This window comes from Anguilla rostrata, chromosome 2 (genome assembly GCF_018555375.3).
Source record: "Anguilla rostrata isolate EN2019 chromosome 2, ASM1855537v3, whole genome shotgun sequence".
Classification (NCBI taxonomy): Eukaryota; Metazoa; Chordata; class Actinopteri; order Anguilliformes; family Anguillidae; genus Anguilla; species Anguilla rostrata.
In genome coordinates, this window is record NC_057934.1 from 43,402,094 (window position 1) to 43,419,439 (window position 17,346).

The following is a 17,346-nucleotide window of genomic DNA, read 5'->3' on the forward strand; positions in this document are numbered from 1 at the left end:
ATTCACGCATATGAAAAAAGAGGTAAGACACCGAATCAGTCGCACTGGCTCAGGAAAAGGCGGCTATGTTTATGTCTATTTATTGACAGTAGAACATATGAAGATCTGTCTCAACAATGTTATGAATCTTTGGGTTTATATGTGAGTTGTACGTCCTCGGACTAGAAATTATAGGGTACATGTTCGGTATATGGTAAGCAAAGAGCTGCGACGTGCAAGCTTTCAGTCAATGTTTGTGTGACCAAAGACACTGGGAAATAATTGCCCTGATATGCTGTATGGACTCCTCTTTTCTTGAGATGCACCTGTGGATGTTCTCTGACTATTTTAAATGTTGCATGTTTTATGCTGAGAGCGAATACGATGGAAATCGCACCAAACCATCATTAGGTAAAGAAATATGTTCTGCCAGAATTCATTCCGTACATAGTTAGGTGTTCAATTTGTTTAGAAAAAATATTTTCACACCCAGAACATTATATTTAATCAGCGTAGATATTAACAAGTTGTGTAGTTACAGATTAGATGTTCTCTCTGTGTACACTTCATAGTTATAATATACATTAAATAATTCCAAGCCTATTCACCCTTTTTATATAGGCTACTTTTAGTGCGTTCCCATTACTTTATGTCAACTATAAATTGACATTTTATGATATGGCTATTAAAATAAAGGTACAACACTACGCCTAATCTTATTTAACATTCAGTTTGAAGTGATTCTTTGACTATTCTTTTGAAGGTCTTTGGCAATTTTAGGTTGTATACAGACAACATAAAAACCATCATTCATGTTTTAAAATATTTTTAAAATACATAGATTTCAAATAAACAATAAGTCTCCTCATGTCACACCACCAAACCGAGAAGCTAAATTTTGCTATTCACTGTTTTCTCAGGAATGTGGTGTCTGAGTAGGCTATGTGGTAGTATTTAGACATCGATAATAAGAATTTGGTGTATACATCTTGTAGGCCTATTGCAGTCCCTAATCAGCAGTAGACTACTTCTTTAAAAAAAAAAAAAAAAATAATAATGTTTACCTTTATTGAAGGTTTATTTATTGAAATCATATGTTGGTCAATGTTTTGGCTAATGTAGATGTTGATATCTTGACCAATATTGTTAAAATAAAGCAACTGTGGACTGCAACTGTGCACATGAAAATACACTCTCAGAGGAAAGGGTTCCAAAAGGCTCCTCTGTGTCTCGAGAGAGGAGCAGTATAGCCTATAGTTAAAGGGTTCTTTGTTGGACAAAATGGTTAAATGTGGGAGCTTTCACACATTTCATACCTACCATAGCGGGTTCTATAAAGAAATAAACAAGCCAAAGAACCCTTTTTTCTAAGAGATAGATCTTCTCAGTTTTGATGTCTACACACTGAGCTTCATGTATTACAAAAATGTTGGCGTCTGTTATGCTATTCTGTGTACAGCTTGTTATACCTGCTTCCATGAGGAAAAAAACAAAAAACAGAACAAAACATACAGTACCACGATCTTAGTCAGAAAGCCAAAGATACATTTAGTTTTCTCAAGAAACTAAGATACAGAGCACATTGATGCCATGTGTTTGAGAGAGACAAAAATATGAATGTATCTTTTGGAATCGAGTCTTGTAGAGCAGAATGGTGAAGCAGTGCACAAGGTTTAGTTGTTTGTAATGCTATTTAACCACAGATAAGTTTTATTAGCTCCTTTTGTGCAGCTTCCATGGCAAAAAAAGGAATATTTAAAGTTCTGTGTAAAATTGAAAGTGTATTCAACATGAAGACATGTGGAAGACAACATTCTTGCCTAGAGTGGCCTTTTTCATTTAAAGTAACCTCAACACTGGCTAGCTAGTACAATTTTCCACCAATGCAAGACTAGATTTCCTGATATGAATTAAATCTAGTATCAGGACTAGATTTCCTAATACTTCCTGATATGAATTAAATAATGGATTGGAACTAGGAAGTGCTTACAACTTTTTATTCATCATTCTGCTTTTCCAAGTACCATGAGGCCGTTAAAACCAAATTTTGAAGGGAAGTAATGAACAAGCAACCTCATTTGCACTTAAATAGTTATTTTAATTTTAAACTGGTTTGATGTCAAATTTACAGCATTGGCTGTTGTAGCTGTTGATTTGCTATTGTCTGACATTAAAAAGTATTTGGGCTTGGAGCATGCTCCTGAATTTGAATGGAGTCTAGATAGGTGTTTAAGTATATTCTGACACATGCGTCTTTTAAGAAAATGACATTTAACTTTGGTGGTTAGTTTTAGACAGGAAGGATGGGAGGATGTCTTACTTGTTTTGCAAGCTATGCTCTGTGAAGTCTCTGAAATAATCTGAGTCATATTATAAGCAGTCTGGAATGATTTTTTTCAGGGTGGAATAGTACACATCATAAGTTGCCAGATTGCTTTTAACCTTTAAAGATAAATGTAATATTTTAGCATGTGAGCAATCATTCGTCAAACTGATGGTTCAACAGTGAGAGATGCTAAAACAGCTTGTGCCATGGGGCTGGATTCATACCGCCAAATCATTGTCAATAGTACCACTTCCCCCCACTGACTTATAGCTTCTTTCACATCAGCAGAAACTTTATTGCTAAGAAGGCTAAAGAGCCTCACGCGGGACATCCTTCAGCCTAGGGTGAGTTGCATGCATTTTATTCTTTTGAATGAATTTTTGCTTAGAGTTGTTTTTCATTTCAGAGGTGAAGGGTAGAGACTAGTGGTGTGCCAAGTTCTTCGTGGGGGGGAGGTAAAACTGGAAAAAAACTCCTGGAGCATGAGAAGTAAACAAAACTGAAGGTTTGGCATTGAAGTGTAAATTTTAATAAGATATCACCAAGCTCACTTGCCGATCTAGGGTTACAGTTACATTTTTACATTGAAAAGTAAGACTGAACAGCAGAGATGGCACAAAGCAACCAAGAACAGATCATTCCCAGCTATATCAAAGCAATATCTTTTTTGGATAAATATTGATGTTGTGATAATTTAATGACACTACAAAAGGGAATACTTTTTTTTCCTACCTCTATGAATCACAATTTAATTTTAATAAAATTTATGAAAATCAATCATTTGAAGGATGAATGCACAAGTACAACTATATCTATAATGATTTAACCTCTTATCCTCTCAATTATACTGTTTTCACAATAAACTTGCTAACGAGCTAAAATGAATGCTGACACATGCTGTGTCATTATCAAAACAGGTCAGGAGCACTGAGCATTGCTCTCATGTCACCCATCTTTACAAATCTATTTCTGCGATCTTCCATGAAACAAAACATGCTTATAGATTTCTATGTAATCAGTCACTGTCCGTAATACATTTAAGTGACTCACACATCAACTTATTTTAACTTATATCTGTTTTTGTGTTCACAGACATCTTCCAAATTGAAAAATAAACTAATCTAATAATTGAAGATAATGATGTGGGTTTGGTGTTATATAGAACAAATTAATTCTGTTAATTGAATTTTCTGCTTCTCATAAAATACCAGATTTATAGTAATTCATTTTAACAGTGCTGTGTTATTTATGTGTGTAGTGTTTTCTTCATCAATGTAGACTGTTCTTCATTGACTGAGCCCTAATTTTCCCTTGAGTCAGGTATTATATGAGAGGGAGATGTTTAAATGAATAGATCACTTTTTTGATATTTCAGTTTAACTTTTTTTTAACTTTTTTTTTTTTACTACATATACACACATCAATAGTATCACAATTATGAACATTGGATATCCAATTTTATATCATGCAGGTAATTCAGCGATGATTTAGTGATGATTATTACAGCAGTACTAGCAATGTACCTCTGATGTTGATTATCATAATTAAAACCAATATCCAGCAATTTGGACATACCTGTTAATGGCTATGTTTGAAGGTGGACCAATTGACAACAGCTCACAAGAATCTGCTTGCAGCTTGTTTGACCACACCAATCAATATTTTTTCCTACATATATTTTATTATAGTTCAGAATATACTGCATCTTATATAAATGCAATCCAACTTATTATGAAGAAGTCAGTTGTACCATTCTAATTTGCCAATGATGTTTTCAGCCAACACATTCTTGGTAGAAGGCCTTTTACAGCTGATGCACTGCTGAGTAATTTATACCTTATCAAACAGAAATGATGAAAAATTAAGTGTTATAGCTCCTGCACAACCCTATCAGAAATACATTGGTAGAAAATATAGGGATTTTATTACTTTATATTGATTTTAGTATAAAAAGTCAGCCCCGGTGAAAATGATGTGTTACTAAGGAAATGAATACTTCTACTGAATAAAAGGTATTTAAAGTTTCAGGTTCTCCAAAGGGTAGCGAGCAGACAAGCAGCAGTTTAGTGTTTTTTATTTATTTATTGGAGCCCTCCTACTCATGTGACAGGCTCAGTTGAGAAGGGAAATGAACATGTTAAAGTGCTTATCCAACTGGATCCGTCTAACCACAGATGAGCCGCACTGTCTAAAACTCCCCCAAGGGCAGTGGATGAGCAAATACTGTCTTGGTGGGGAGGCATGGATAGCTGTGTTGGTAAACTACCAATTTAAAACATGTCAAAACATATCAGCATTTATCGTCATGCCTGCTATTCTTGTCTGCACTTTCATATGCATATGAGAAGGCATAATCCCTTCCTTTTCACTTGTTTAAATGCTATACCATTAGATATTGAGCTCATCCAGTAAGCCTAGATCTGATCCAGCTCCATTTCGGATTATGCAGAATCAGTTATTTTTAAATATGTACATGCAGATTTATTACACTGCAGGTTTTAAGAGCTATCATATAGAAATCTGAAATCCCAGTATTTGTTTTAAGATTTGTGGATTTACTCAAGTTAAGTAAAGCAATCAAATGCATTTTCTGTTCATAGCCCAGGGTGATCACTGCGGTTACCTCTATGGGAAGGGAAGATGTCCCCAGGGGCCTATTCAGAATGCATAGAGCTGCATCCAGTTTTGACACAGCGTTCCTTGAAGCTGTCAAGGGTGGACTGTGGAGACATGCAAGACCCTGGTCTGAGACAACGATTCAAGGAGAGTTTGAGAGACACAAAGAAAGAAAGAAAAGTCAGAGAAACTATAGACACCACTTCCATCATCAAAGGTGGTACCTAGGGAGATTCTCCTGCCCTCTTGAACAGGTCATCTACCTCTATCAACTGGGGGAACATTGTGTACAGTTATACTGTACTTACCAGGCATTGTTGAAACAGCCTTAGTAGGGTCATTGACTTTGAATGTGAGTGACATTTTTAAATGGAAAAAAAGGGTCATATATTGTCATTCTCAAAATGCTGTAAAATATGCAATTATTAATTCTGAAACATACAAATATCACATGTTTCTGTTATTATTATTTACAGTCAATGACACCTTATTTGTGTGTATCAAGTACTAGAAGATAACCTGCATGCAGGTATGTGCTCTGTTTGTATTCATCAGTCTTGGAAGCTGGTCTAAATTAAACGTTTTTATGATGGTTCCATTAGCCTTCGATTAGGCTGCCAAGATTCACTTTTTTATTATCAGCTGATGGCTTTGCTTTTGAGTGCTTGTGGAGTAAGGTTAAGGTGTCCTTTTTCACAAATTTAATCCATCTTGCTGGCTAATTAAAGGGATTCTTGACAGCTCTTAAAACTTTAAGCATGAACAGTTTTTAGCTGGAAATTAAAAATCGCACAGATCACTGCGCACTGATTATGAGTCAGACAAAATACCAACTGAAATGGAAATTGAAGTTTGCCACCTCAGATTTGACACTAGACAGGTCTCTGCGTGTCCTTTCTTTGTGGAATTTGTCCATTTCTCTAAGACTCTCTGTACCTCTATCCTTGGCCACAGTGCTTGGGGAATTGGGTTATAGCCAAAGAGAACAAGAACCCTTTCCCCAGCCCCATCTTTTCTTTGGTGCTCACCCAGAAAAGCATAGATCCAGGAAGATGGCTGGCAGACTGGGAGTATTGTATTGCAAATGAAATCACTGAAGAAGCGGCAGTCAGGCAAATGTGTGCAGGCTGTTCCAAGAGCCTGGTCCTGCTGTAATATAATCTGGCTGTTTAACTAGGACTGGGGCTTCGGGTTAGGGCAGCACCTGCTACAGCATCTCTCAGTCTAGAGGCATCTGCCCTCTCCATTGGTCATTTTACTCGGTGCTAAAGTAAGCTGCCAGAGGATGCTTTTGATGTGAGGTTCATTATTAAGCAGGGGGATGGCTTAAGTAAATAGCACCAAAGAGTATTTGTGTCTTTTAATGCTGTGGAATGAAATAAATCCCCTAAGAGCAATTTTAGTTATTTAAATAATCACACATTAAATTACGTTAACTTCAACATGACGTACAGCTTGCATAAATAATCATATGGATTAGTGTATGTACATATGGGGGCAGTGTAAAATCCTGTAAATCCCACTTTATCAACAGACGGGAAGTTCATGATAATGCTGCGGGAAATGAACGGCAGAATTAGAAGCTTTGCACCTGGTGTTCTTGACTGGTGAATAGCCAGCGTGGCATCAGCATTATAATGCCTCAGTCAGTAAAAATACACCCTTGATCTTTTGCCTGTGTAAAAAACATAGAAACTGCTCTGCAAATAAGGGACACGCTACTTTGAACAAACATATTTAAAGGAGAATTTTACCCATATGCAATATAAAAATATGTTGTTCTTTGTTAGTACTGCAAGCAAAAATACATATTATATAATAATAATAATAATTATAATAATAATAATAATAGTTGATGAGTTACACGAGAACAGTTACATGTGGTGTTAGAGATAACAGCAACAGTCTCCACCTACTGTTACAGACTGCACAACCTTTAACGAAATATACAAGTTATTACTTAGTTATACTGTATGCATAATAGTTAAATACAAATAATACATCAATATATTCTCCTCATATCCAGCTAAGATGAAAATGCACGTACTAAACAACTAAAATGCCCCATGATGTCCTCCTCTGGTTCACAAGATCATTTGCCTGAGGAGGCTTTTTTGAAATGCATGTGTTGATGACTTTGCATCTCCAGACAAGTATATAAAACATGATAAAACTGCCAGTTTCCTATGGCTGTGTGCAGAAAGCATTGAAGGGAAAGGATGTCGCCAATGTGACTGGCTATAATAAAACCAAATCCTCACTAGACTAGGTAATTTATTCCGGTCAAACCAACCTCTTTTATAACTGCGCTGCAGGTGAACTACAGTCTCTAGTCACAAAATGACCAAGATTGAGTTGGACATGCCTGAATTTGCCGACGCTCCTGAGTTCAGACTGCTAGAGTCTGCCGATTGCACCTTGACTGTGAAAATAAGGCCCCTTTCAAAAGAATTTATTGCACAGCACTGTCATGATTTTAGTCAGAAACAGTATTTGTAAGTCTGTAGAAAGCCTCCATGCAAATCTTTTCTGTAGGCAGCATGGTTTGAAGAGTTTTGAGAATGATTTTTTAGAATAAATTTCACAATTGCTCAGAAATCCCGTCACCTGGAATAATAAACAGCAGTCTCTCTGGCATATATTAGATCACTGTTGGCATTTCTTTTTAATTGTGAAACCTCTGACATAATGCTTGTTAAGTATTTCTGTTTCACATGGCACCAACCTTGTAATACCACTATTTAAAATTATTTTTAAAATGATCATGGTCCAAACATGGGGAGGCACAGTGGTGCAGTGGGTAGCGCTGTCACCTCACAGCAAGAAGGTCCTAGGTTTGAATCCGAAAACTATCCACATTCAATGGATTACTATGGCTAGCCATAGACTTTACACAGTATTAAAATCAAAGTGGATTATTACTGCTACCACCCACCAATATGTCCCTCAACACTGATAAGAAAACTGGCTTATACTGTAGTTAATGAATAGGAACGTTAACATAGACATGCCACTTGCAGTTTAACAGTGTTTTTTTTTTTTTTTTTAATTCAAACTGGAATGTGGCTGAAGACTTTGATGAGGGTACATTAAGGTTACAAGTTAAGCCAAATATTATTTTCTAAAGCATCACTGTCAGCCTTTTAAAAATGTGCATAACTTAGCTAGCTAACAAAGTTAGACAACTTAGCAGTTGTCGCTACAGCGGCATCCATTACATCGTGCACATTGGCCAATCAGAGAAAAAGAAAAAGCTTTGGACTGTGGAAAAAGAGTATTGAGTAGAGAGTATCCTTTCTATTTCTCATCGAGTTCTGTGAATTAGGCCTCTCTTATTATAATGATGTGATCTTATGATGTAAAAAGGAGAGAATGAAAACAGAATGAACACATTCCATTAATAAAACACTTGAAATAATATCAATTAGTCAAAGGAATGTGTGTCACCATTATTATTTGAGTACAATGTGAGAAAATGAAGTGATATGAAAAGGGTGAAAATTTCAAGCAGTAAGCAAGAGGCCAGTTAGCAAGACAGTTGGTCATTGAAAAAGATATGTATCCTTTCAAATACTGACAGACAAAAATGCATTAATGTAATCACAATATCACAATTACCATTGCTAAATTATTGCTTATTACCACAAGCCAAAGGCTATGACTATAAAATAAGGGTAATGGGTAATGGATACAGTAATGTAAGTCTATGGTGTTAATAAAGGATTCAGATTCTGTTCAGTTATTTCAACAATAAGTTCTGAACAACCCCTATTCCCACTTTGTTCATATATCAGTGGTTGCTAATATAAAATGTCATCTGGAGATCTTGTCTGCTTATCTCATTGTTTTGTGTATCTGGCCTTAGGAAGAATATACTTTGCAACTCAGAGACCCGTGTCTGAAGGGATTCTTGGGCTATGTGAAAATTTATTCTTTGTTTGAGCAGTAAATGCCACTTCCATGTCAAGTTACAGCTTCTTGCTTTAAGCATTATTGCTTCCTAGATCTGTAGTCTTGATAGCAACAAGAACAGCTCCAGGTGACATATCAGGCTTTAGAATGTGGATGTTTAGCCTAAAACACAGGTACACGCATGTTTTGTTATCCACTCTCTACTGATGCTTTACAGACAGTGTCAGTTAACCCAGCAGTACATGTGGAAGTGTACTGCATTCTAGACTTCAATTAATACTGGATAAAAATCCAAACATATTAATTGACTATTTTTTTCTTTGATAGGCTTTTACATACTGTTGATATATTGCATTTATGTGTCTCAGAATGGCATACTTTCACTGTTTAATTTTAGAAAAACATTTTCAAACCTGATAAGATTTCCATAATACATATTATTGAAATATTTGAAGTTTGCAGCATTATATGAATTAGAAAAACCAGTATTTTGCAGTTGGGTTAGGGTTAGGGTTAGGGTTAGGGGATTAAGGATTAAGCTGTCAGTATTTAGCATTAGGATACAGTTTTGAATCACACTTTTAAAAAAGTAAAAGTAGCTACCACACTGTAAATTCCTGCCACCAGAGAAAGAGAACACGGGCACTCCAGTGTACCACCCTTACCTAAGTATCTCAGACAAGAAACTGATGGTGAGTACAAGAGAGTAGTGTTACACCATTGTTACAGTTACTGAGCCAATCCTGTTCTGAAGTACTCAGGTTGAGGATTGGAGAACCAATGTTGTTTTCCCATTCTGATGCCACAGTTGTTGCATTTGAAAAATGAGTGGTGTTTAATTTTGTTTGCAACAGGAAATGGGAACATTCCATTATAAATACGCTAATATTACTTGACTTGGATGTATTTGTAGTTGTTTCAAGTGGAGGAGGACACAGGGCATTGGGTGTTAAGCATGGAGTAGCCTGAATGCCCTTATGGTTAGGTTCTGAGATGAGGGGAAAACATATACAGTACTCCTGTTTTAAATTACCAGTTTAAAACCAAGGGCTAAAGTTGCTGATAAGTGGATGTGGTAGTAAATTAGGACAAGGAATATTTGTGTGTCTAAATAAAGATGGTGCACAGCTGAACAAAATGAAATTTTATAATTTCAGAAAACACAATGAAGACAATATACTATAACAGTCTTGAAAACAGTTTTGAAAACATGTCTACACAGTGAAAGGTCCAGTATTAATTCAACTCTAATTAATTTAACCCACTGGGACCAAATGGTGTCAATTCACTGTTAGAGTTGAATTAACACTGGACATTATACTGTGCATTTGTCTTTACTCGTACTGTAGATATTGAACTTTTGAAAAGTGAATTGCCAAATTTACAAGCCCTTTTATTTAAAACCTCACAGGTAACTGGAACATTCCTTTGGCAAACAGCAGAGAACCACAAAAAAAGTCTTTATCCAAATCTTTGGCAGACTCTACTTCCTTTGATTAGAAACAAAGTTAAGGCTTTCTATCTTTCACACATAAAATCTGGTTCACAAGTTTTGGTATTAGATGCAAAATTGGATATTTATTTAATTATTTTCTGCTGGTGTTAGGTGTGTGCATGTGAGTTCCCACTTTTCCTTATTGTTTTTTTTTCTTCCTTTTTGTCATATAAAGGTGTTTAAAAAAACATGCATTTGTATGCATTTGATCTTGTCAGAGAACTGGAGGATGGTGGACTGGGAGGGTGACGCAGAAATTAGTTTTTTGCAAAAACACCAAAAAATACAAAAGCTCTATATATTTCTCCCTGTTGTGCTTTTAAAAAAAGCATTGGTCTCGGCACTGCTTCTTGGTTTGTATCAGCTAATTCTTTTAAACAGTACTAGGTCTTTGAATCGGCCAAAGAAAAATGGTATGGATGCATCTCTACAAGGGAGAATCAAAGAGTCAAACTAAGTTGTGCTGAGGCTCATTTGCATGACACAGCAATAGTCCTCTGCCTCACACCTGTGTGGACAGGCTTGAGGCCCGCGCTGCTCTCCAAATGGAGGACGGGAACTGACCAGATTAGCCCGGAATAAACCAGATCTCGTGAGGGGAGCTTGAGCCCTTTGCAGCTCTGTCACGTTTCTGCCTCTCCCAGTCAGGAGGAATCTGCTTTTGCCAGATAAGACCATGCTTCATGGCGTGCGTGAAGGCACCTCAGGGTACTCTGATGCCAACGCGGCAAGTCGTGGAATTTAGTTTTTAATTAGCACTGAGGCTGCTACTCGCAGCGCTGTGCCGTCTCTCTCTAGGTGCCCGTCAAGAGCATGGCTGGCTGCAGCCAGCATCACTCTACCCCACCTTTCCACTTCATTAAATTCCCAAACACTGAAGAGTAATGAAAAGATTCTCAGTTTCCTAAGAGGCAGCTTAATGTATTCTCCTATTATTTTTTTTTTCCCACTTGCTTGACCGCATGTCACTATGGCTTGCCAGTAAATCAGGCTTGGTAATTGAAAAAGCACCTTGGATAGCTCTTGGATATTGTTCTGTAAGAGATGTAGAAAATGAAAAAGGAAGTTGTCATGATAAATAATCAGCATGTTCTACTGTCTTAATGCCTTCATTATTTCAGTCACTTTACGTGGCCATTCTTTGGGTTTTGAATACGAGCACATGAGCATATGAATTTACCATTTGCAAAGACAGTTAACTTAATGGTAAGAATATTTTGAAAGGTGGAATTTTATTGTGTTTTACAGAACGAAACGTAATCAGGGGTGTACTTGACATTTAAACTCGTTTACAACCTTTTCAGCCTTTTCTCTGACTGTGAAGAGGTTTTCTTTGGTTGAGTCATAAGAACAAAAAAGGGATTGTCTGTGAAGCACTTTGAGTTAAAGGTTTTTGATCTCTAAGGACAGTGACAAGGTAGCTCTACATTTTTAGATTTAAAAATGTAGAGAAGGTAGAAACTTGGATTCTTCTGGAAATGAAAATTTCTTTCCATCTAGCAATGACTTTGAGGAGAGAATGCACAGCAGTTCATCTTTGCACAAGGCAATTTTGCTCCACACTGCTTTCATGAAGAATAAGTGGATCAAAATTATACTTCAAAGTACCTTTTCATATGAGAATAAATAATTGCAAAGGACTGCACAATGTGCAGAGCTGTTACCTCCCAACTGACATGCTGTATGCTGTGTGTGTGTGTGTGTGTGTGTGCAGGTACAGTCAGTGGTGCAAGTGTAAATTCTTGTACGTGGAACTCTTTAGAGCCTTCAACTATTATGGTATCATGTTAGCTAATGGTAGCAACTGAACACTACAAAATACAGAGGTAAAAATAAATCCTTTGAATCCTTTTTTGGAATTCTTAAATTTTTGAAGCCCCATTTTAACGCAGACTATTCTCATTCTGTAGCTACATATTTTAACACACACACACAAACACATGCGCACACATGACACACACACACATATATACTGTATAAGTGCACTTCTTTTTCCAATGTCTTTAAAAGGAATGGAATGAACTGACGTAAGTGTTCCATGCTCATTTTAGATTCCATGCCATAGATGTGTTGCCTGAATCTTATTTTTGTCAACTGAATTATTTATTTTAAACTGAAATAAAGTAGAAGCAGAGAAATCATTTCAGGCTTTAAAGTATTCATATTTTGCAAGGGTTATTTAGCAGCTGTACAATTTTCATGATGTGATTCCAGTCAAGGGGAAGAGTGATTCTATTTCGCACAGTTCTGACTTACATGCATCTCTAAATCTCCTGGAATAAGATTTTGCCTGGGCAAATAAGCATGTCAATCATATTTGTCAGGATTCCAATTTTCCCTGATGTCTCCTTTGACACTTTCTCCTTCAGCTGGTTATCTTTCAAGAACACGGAATGGTACAGTTGTTTGTTTCCAAACAAAACCAAATAAACAAATGCAATAATTCAATCAGAACTGACAGTGGCGGAGGTTGCTAAGGGGAACGAGGGCTCCTGCGCTTCTGAGAATGTTTCAAATTTGCTGTCGGGGGAAAACAGACCTGATGATAGTCACTTGAGTGAGATCCCCTGCTTTGAGCTTGGAATAAGAAATTATTCCTCCACACTTGATTTGTATCAATAATAAAAAAAATATATATATGCTGTATGTACTCAGCAAAAAAGAGGTTCTGTGTGGGAAATTACTTAGGCTTGCAAGCATGCTACCAAGAGGGGAAAGTAGCAATAAATGGTTGGTCATGTTGTGGTGAATCTGAGAAAATAAGTCTTCTCAGATGAGCACACTGAAAAATTATTTTAAAAAGTGAGGTTCCTCTGTCAGTCCAGTTTGTCACATTTAGTTTACCTATAACATTAATATTATACGTAAACTGTACTTATAGCTTGTTGCGTAGGGTGTGAGTTAACACTAGGAATGGTGATTTTCAATTATTTCACAGATCAAGTGAAATCGATTCCTAGCATGGGGAAGAATATATTTTTCGAATGCATCTTGGCTGAGGGGCACCACTCATTGTATAGAAAATGCATGCACACACAACAACGCACATCAGTAAGTTTTTCCATCATTAGAAAGTCTTAATGCTTAGCCTATTGTGTCAGTAAACACAGCCAGTGTGAAATTTTACATGCCCACAAAACCAATATACAGCGGTTTGGCTGAATACTCAATTCTGATTGGCTGGGATGTGTGCTTTTTTCATATACGCCCGGCTATGAAATAACTACTGCACAAGTTCAGTCATCATTCTAAATGAATGCACATCGGTCTAACTCAATGAATAAAGTAAAGAATTTGCGAGAGAAACCAAGCCAACAGTTACAATATCAGACTTGCAACAATGTCAGCTAGATGTCCATGAATGATTGTATAGAGAATAACTAGTCTAGTTATTGCTTGAATACATTTATAGTTTAGCAGCTGTTTTGAATATAATTGGAGCATAATCATGATCCGTGACCATTTTGACTTAAAACTAAACTGAATTTTAATATTAGGTAATCCAGTTGACTTAGGCCTACTAGAAAGACTTGTTTGTTGTTAACTGGTATCAGGTATGGGTTACTTGCTGGAATATTTAAGTAAAGTTCCCATTGCAATGAAATTGCATAAGTTGAAGGAGCACATTTAAACTGCTTAATGCTTAGTCCCTCTGACATTATCCTGCTTATACAATGGCTTACCAACAAAAAGCATAATTGCAATCAAAATATGTTTCAAAATATATATTGTCTTTAATAGCCCCTATTTCAATGCAAGTCTTCTTTTGTTACATACTGTATGATAACTTAATAAATGGAGCCAAGTTCCAACTCACAGTTATGCATGTATAGCCTTTAGGAGAAAATAAAAAAGATTGAGTAGGCATGTATCCAACGAGTGATCGATCAATCCATTAGTTGTACCCATGCCTAGTTAATGCTCTGGTTTTCTTTACGGAGTCACCCTTTTACACACGAAAAACACACATTTGTTTACTTCAAACTGCTTGTTTATCGCGATTATGTCATTGCTTTTGTTGCTACACCTCACTTCATGTTGTTTTGTTTCCTTTAAAAGTCACAACGGGTTATTCTGCTTCAAGGGCATTCCTTATGTCATGGAGCATACAAATGGTTTTAGCACATTGTGAAACTATGTAGGAGCTGGATATTATGTTCTGCACTCAACATGCTTCTACCATAGACATCAAAGAGATGTACTTTACAGCCTTTAGAGTAAGAATCAGGGACATGCTGGGAATAGTCCTCCAGGATTTTCTATGCAATTTAAGAGACAATGGCCCATGGTATACATAATATGTTGGAGCTTTAAGATTTCATCCCTCACTTAGCAGCATATTAATTAGACCACTACAAGAACAGGCTTGCTCTTTGTAATGGTGGAAATTATTTTTATGTTACTGAAACTGCAGAGCATTTGCCATGGTCCTTTGAGACCAGGGCTAAGCCAATGTGATAGGTAGGAAGGCTGTTAGGAGTTATGTTTATTGGTATAGCTGGAGGTGATCATTTTTGCAGGACACTTTGGATTACTGCCATTAATGATGGATTAGGATATGGCTGATGTGCTTTGCCTCTTTGATATTTACAAATCTCAATGAAAAACATACGTTATCCTCTCAGCCCACACCATACTCAAAACTCATGTTCTCTAAATTTAATTTTGGCACATTTGAGCGGGGATATTCCCTATCCTCACAGTACAAGCTCAAGATAACACAGGTGATTGTGCCACAAAAGGGACTGCAGAAAGAAAAAGCACTGTGGCATTGTGAAATCATGCCAAGATGGATGTGAAAATATTTAGCATGTGAGTGCATTTGACGTTTTGTCACACTTGAGGCATCTTTGCTTGCTTATTCAAGCCTTTTTGGTCACTCTTTCAATTGATTTTAAGAATTTGTTTGAAAATTATATCCACTTCCATTGTCATCAGCTTGTTTCTTGTCTAAAAAACAAGTTAAGAAAATCATGAGAATGACTAGATTTCTGAATAAATGTATATATATTTAGAACTTGCAAGACATATTTGCTTTCATGCAGCATGTAAACATTGGTTTCTGTCATGCTGCAAGCAAGCAAAGCATTTTAATTGATCTTTCTGGCAAATAAATGAAGGCAAGAATTGGTGCCGTTGACTGAAGGTCACATTGCAGCCACTGTTCCTATTCAGAGTTGTTCTTTGGGTTGTTTAAAGGGGCCAGTAAACCATGAAGGCGCATCTCAGGAAAGGTGAGAAGGTATAAGTGCTGTGACTAATGGGTTTATTTAATTTCATTTACCGCACCAAGGCTAGATCACAGCAGGCAGGCATGTTTCTGGCCAAAGTAAGATTGAGGCCGCTCTGTGAAATAAAATAATACCAACCCCTTCTCTTGAAACTTCTCTCGACTCTCCTGTCAACCTGGATTTCTCTCATGATATACAGGGGCATATAAATCTGCAGAACTAAATAAATACACCCTTGTGCTGAGTTTTGACTCTCCAGCTTTTTATTTTTTTCCACTGGTGACATAACGTAATGCTGTGGTGTTGCTTACTGAATTGAAAAAAGCTCCTAAATGAAGGTCAAGTAAATCTGGTGGAGGAAACAAAAATAAAAATCCAGGTCTTGACTCGAAAGTGTTTCCTAAAGGGCAAAACTTTTTCCTAAGGTAACAAACATACTTTTATGTCATCACTGCATATGGAAGCATCATGTGGGGGTGATAAAAACAACAGTCTGGCAGTATTATCTGCATGTTTAACATGTCTCTAAGTTGATATAGATTGCATGCTGCATACTTTTTATTCCCTCTTCCACGATGTGTTCATAGCAAAAAATTGAATTTCTGATGCCATCGGTGGAATGCAAATCTAGTATTCCCTGTAGTCCCTAGTGCTGCATTCACAGCTCCACCCAAAGTCTTCTCTTAGGTCTGGTTCACAATAAATGTGCTCTTATAGTCCTAAATGTGTGCTTTTTCTTGGGAGAAAGTTCCATACATGCATTAAGCTGTGCTCAATGCAGAAGTATGAAGGTATGAGAACATGAAAATGTCAATATTTGATAAAGCTGGGAGGACATGCTGCTTCATGCAGTCACATTTATTGCCAGCTGCTCGATCAAATGCCAGCCTTTCCATTCCTGTTACAGGTGGAAAACATACAGTAATTCTCTTGACGAGCAAATTTGTACTGTAAACACTCTGACTCATGTAAACTTAGCAAACACAGACGCAAACCAGTAGCACAAATAATATACCCCATTCAGACAAAAGCAAATATAAGGGGTGTCATCTGAAATGTGAGTTTATTCAGCACAGGTCTTAAGCTGTCACAGACTAAGTGCCACTAGTCAACCAAAATTAGTGATTTGGGTGTTTGCACAACCATTTTGACGAAACCTGAATTGATTTGACTGCAAGATTAAAGGTTTTTAGGCGTCCTGAAAATGTCATTTGTAATTTAAAAAAAAAAAAAATTTTTTGGTTATGGTTTCACTGCAGTCAGTTTGAATCTTGTTCAGTTGGCTGCAGTGTAAAGGAAGTGTTACTTTATCAATATACATAATATTTGGTCTAGCTTGTGAACCCTAGGATTTGCAAATCACGTTTGTTTAGGAGTTTCCTAACTATTAATAGAAAATTGTTCTTTTTTGGCATGCAGTTGCTATGAATTCATATATAAAGGCAAAAAGGAATTGTGGTATAAGCAATAGCCTACATTACTTCCAAGATATATAATTGATTCATAAATATAACCTGAGTAATAAAATTGATTCCCCATAAGGATGTTTTACTACTAAAATTGCATTTAGATTAAGCCTTTCTTTGTTTTGTTTATTTACGTTTTTCTGTCTCAACCTTCCAGTCCAGTTGTAATGTCTGGGAGTCAAAATGTGGGACACACTGTATTTCTGTTGTCAATCGCCACTCTGAAAAGCTCAAAGTGTTTTGTATTGTCTTATTTCACCTTATATTAAATGATTGTTCAAGAACTAAAAACGTTGAGAACGTTGTGTAGCGTTTGGTCCG

The 17,346-nt window shown here is 36.6% G+C and overlaps 1 protein-coding gene across 1 annotated transcript in view; it reads left to right on the forward strand.

Moving 5' to 3' along the window:
• Positions 1–17,346, forward strand: part of LOC135248131 (heparan sulfate glucosamine 3-O-sulfotransferase 4-like) — a 105,675-nt gene that overhangs the window by 2,001 nt on the left and 86,328 nt on the right. The gene's annotated exons all lie outside the window — the stretch shown is intronic.